Raw genomic sequence first — 4445 nt, 5'->3', positions numbered from 1 at the left:
ATGGGATCCTACTGAATAAATCTTGTACCAGAAAGAACAAATAGATGATATACAGCTTCATGTGATCAACTTTTTCTGAAATGAAATTTGTTCCATCTTTAAGATATTATTCTTTTAAGGTGTAATGCTGGAGTTCGATAAGAGAGGCGAGTCATTGTAAAATCCCAGTTCACTTTATCCAGTAGGATATCTAAGTAATAACATGGAATGCATCAGGATTCAGTCCATAATTATTGTTGCGAATAAGTGACTGTATTGCTTCTTGTTTCCAAATAATGATAGTGATTACCAAATCGAAATGACAATTACTTTTTTCTTAGTTACAACACAGTTCAATTATATTGTACAAGAACAGGAATAAAAATGTATAAGGTATCTCATGAACATTCATATACAATGCATGATATGAAATTATGCAGTTATTATAATATGTTAGATTCTCATACATCTTATTGTATGTAAGCTTTACCTTCACAAGAAAATAATTCTCTTAGAGAAAATAGATATGTTAGGAGCTTTATTTCTACACTGGTCAGAAGAAAGATACCAAAGAAAGTAGAAATATTTACTATAAGCTAAGTCATCATTCAACAATTTTGCAGTTCATAAAACATTCCTTTAATAACAATATACTTTTTCACCAATGAAATATCATTAAAAATTGTAATGAATAAAAAATGCATCACTTTATCATTTATGGCATATACTTTAAAAACTATGATGATGCCAGATAGACTGAGAGCAAAGAAGCTGCTGTTAGAATTTTCACGTACCACAAACTAAACAAAACTCACATCATCATTCATTATGAAAATTTCATTTGCTACTGTTTGTATGTGACAAACACATCATTATCTAAAGGGTATATAATGTATAAAATTTTCTCTTCATGTATGATAGTGAGATGTTACAATAGTTCTGTTTTGTAAAGAATTGTAGTGTACATAACTTAAGTGTATAGGAACAGAGGCAATCATAAGAATCCGTCAGCTGGTGTTTCGGATGGACTACAGGTGTTGTGGCTGTCCAAAAGATAAAAGAAAAAATGTTATGATCTATTCAATCCTTCACAAGTAAGAAATAATAAGGTGTAAAGTTGTACCAGAAAGTTTGTTGCGTTTAACTTCTCCATAAAACACCACCGTAGTCTTAAGATAAGCAGAACCTTTTTGATTTTGGGAGTGCATTAGATAAAACAGTACATATTGTACATTGGAAATACATTTTGTAGAATAGCATTTCAAAAGATAATTTTAACGAATTGTTTATTCCATAACAACCTTCAAAATAATAGGTACCATTGGATATGCTTGTAAATACAACACACTTTATTTTCTCACCGAGTAGCAAATTGTGTATAAAGCTACGAACAACCATCCAATTAGATATTTAAGTGGACTTCATAAATTAAGCTCTTTAGACAAGCAGGCTTTGTTCCTGTTTTTGTGTACTTCATGTATGTTTAAAGTCAAAATCCATATTGGTGCACAAGCAACGCAAGCATCTGCAGACATAGGGTAAGGTGCTATTAGAGATCCTACAGAAGAGGGAAGGTATGTGCTTGGAATGTCAAAATATGTTTTGAAGTTCCTTTCAAGAAATTAAAGAGGTTATTGTTATTCATTACAGCTAGAGAGTCAGAAACTTTTACAGACATAATTTATGTCTGGGTACTTTTACATGAGATTGGTCAGGACTTGAATGTGTGAAGTTAACTGTAAATTAGCTGTTAAATCTGATGCATCCCCTTGTTGAGGTTTCTGAATATGGTTGACAGTGTGTGAAACTTATTTTGAAATGTACATAAAAAGCTTGATCCCAAATGAAGCTTTAATCAGCCTTTCTAGAATACAATATTTAATTTCAGTAAACCAACTGTCCTTTTATAATCTGAGGACACTGAAAGGTTATTCCTGCCATTCTTCAAGATGACAAAAAACATTCTTACATGAATAAAGTTTCTTTGACACGAATGTTGGGAATAATCATTAATGGCTACTCTGCACATGCAGCATTTTATATGTTCTCACGACATAAAAATATGAAGTGCTTTCTTTGCTCATAAACATGTGATACCAGAGGAACAGTGTGTCTTCAACTTTTGCAATAACCAGATGTTTGGAGTGTGTCAGTGTTCAAGTGTGTAAGAGTGTGTGTAACTCCATAGACCTTCGTTTTCACCCATTGTTGTCCCTGGAATGATGCCATATATTCCATTCCAAAGCTGTATCATGGCCATCTCCTTAGTAAGCATAAGATTTCATGTAATTATTATTTATGTCTTTCTCCTTGTTCAGCTGTGCAAATGGCAACTGTGATGAATGGAGATAAGAATACTGAAAATGTTCATTTTATATGAAATCAGGCACTGATATATCTGGTCTGCTTCCCTCTATTCTGTAAATGTTGGTATAAAAAAGCATTATCTATTCATCAAAATTATTATATTTCCTGATAGCAGAGAAGAATGTTGGTATCTGAGCTGCTTACCAACAAGCCTTCCTTCTTATTGTAAATTGTATAAATTTCAAACTATATGATCTACACTCATAGAGCAGTTTAACACTGTCAGCTGTATACAAGTATAATCTCTTCATACTTACAGTTGATGGGGTTGAATATTTCTTAACTAAGCTTCTGTGTATATGAAAGGAAAAAAAGGAAATATTTTACGGCTGTGAGGGTTATCCAAAATCATATGAAGCCAGCTGCTTAGTTAGAATCTCTTAGCAAAACATATGACTAGGATTATTGATAATTCTGTATTGTAAAGTCCTGTGTATCTTATAGGTCTGTGTACAATAGCCATACACAATACATTGAAACCTTTTATGATCAAAAATGCTACTCTCAGCATTTTGGCTTATGTTGGCCTTTTGGAGATCAACTTAAAATGTATTGTAAAATCACCAGCTTCTTGTACCAGCATTTAGATGCCAGCAATAGCACTCTGTTTTAGATATGTGTATTAAGTATAATTACTACTTTGCCTGTGTAAATATACAGCTGGTTTCTCAAGCAGTTTTTTGTTATAATTTGAAAATCCAAGTCAGAAGGAGAGAAAGATGGTCTTTTATAGGAAGGGGAAAAAACTGAAAAAATGAAAATACAATAATTAACATTACAGCTCAACATATGGTTTAAAGCAAGAGGAGTACAGTTGCAGCACATGTCCCTCACTAAGAGAATAACATGTTTTCAAGTTGTTCCTGACTTAAGGAACTTCAATAGCCGAATATGTTTTTATCCTGCCTTCTAACATACTATGAGAGGAGAGCATCTGTGTCAGCATGTGACAGAAATCTTTAACATGGTCACAAATACATTCACAATAGAGTTTTATTGCTTGATCTGTATGATGACATGTTTTTTTTCAGACTCGGATGGTTGTTAGTCACCAGTAATCCAGGTCTATATTGTTTGCAAAAGATGCCCTCCTTCCATGATATATCATGCAGTGAACCACTTTGAACATTTTAAAAACATAAAAGCTGTGTGTAGATGATGAATACTATAAACTTCAATTCTTTATGTGATATAGAGAGCAGTTTCTAGAGATCTGTTTCCTTGCACAGATATATGTGGAAATTCTAAGGGAAAACATTATTCTGGTTTTAGCTGCAATACCATTATACAGTATATAGAATGCTATGTATTATAATAGTGATGTGGTAATCATGTGTGTAGAAGAATCACTTTATCAAACCAGAGTAGGTCTTAAAGAAGCTGTTTTCATACATGATGTTTGAAATAGCATTACTTATAGGGCAGTACATGAATATCTTTGGAAAAAAATATCTTGTGAATGATTGCAGTAAGATTAAAAATGGTTTTGGACTTTGCTTTTCCTCTTCAGCTCACTTGATAAATGAGGTTGTTTGATTGAAATGATCCAGATAGCTTGTTCGATGTTGGATCTAATGTAACTTCAAGAGGGAAATCGAAACTGCTTTTATGATTTTTTGTCAAGGGCCACCAGTGTTAATGATGGGATGTCCTTGTTAAAGCTTTTTCTTGAATAAAAAAACTGTCTTGTTAGATTAACCAAGATGTTATTGGTGACACTGAAATGAAATCTCTTCATTTACTTCAAAAGTTCTTCAACAAAAAACAGTGATGCACCCACGTTACCAAATACAGAGAGTACTGTGAAGTTGCAACTCTATTAGAAAAAAAATTAGGCTCTCTGGAATCATTTATTTGCCAGAAATTAAAGTTAAGAATGTGACTGAAATCATGATTTTTTTCCTGTTGCTAATTATAAGAAATATATAAATTAGCAATTTTTCACTTCATTTTATTACAGCAATTTTTTTTTTATATTGAATTGACAATGAATACACACATATTTGTAGACTCAGAGATGGATTTGTTCTAATCAAGCATTGAAAAAAGATTTTGGCTGGTGTTATAGAAATAAATTAGGTTACTACATAAGGAATTTT

General features: G+C 32.3%; 1 protein-coding gene across 19 annotated transcripts in view; it reads left to right on the top strand.

The window, feature by feature from the left end:
- The window catches only part of Ndae1 (Na[+]-driven anion exchanger 1), a 264254-nt gene extending 260422 nt beyond the window's left edge, over positions 1-3832 (top strand). For all 19 annotated transcript variants that reach the window (XM_086545266.1, XM_086545252.1, XM_086545249.1 and 16 more), the window contains one exon: positions 1-3832. This exon is cut by the window's left edge and continues 172 nt beyond it. The gene's annotated coding sequence lies outside the window, so the exon portion shown is untranslated.
- The last annotated feature ends 613 nt before the right edge of the window (positions 3833-4445 follow it).

Source organism: Penaeus japonicus, unplaced genomic scaffold (genome assembly GCF_977035675.1).
Source record: "Penaeus japonicus unplaced genomic scaffold, GWHDUDI00000001_assembly GWHDUDI00000016, whole genome shotgun sequence".
In the NCBI taxonomy this organism is placed as follows: Eukaryota; Metazoa; Arthropoda; class Malacostraca; order Decapoda; family Penaeidae; genus Penaeus; species Penaeus japonicus.
Note: the sequence above shows the minus strand (reverse complement) of the source record. Positions and strands in the feature narration are given on the sequence as shown.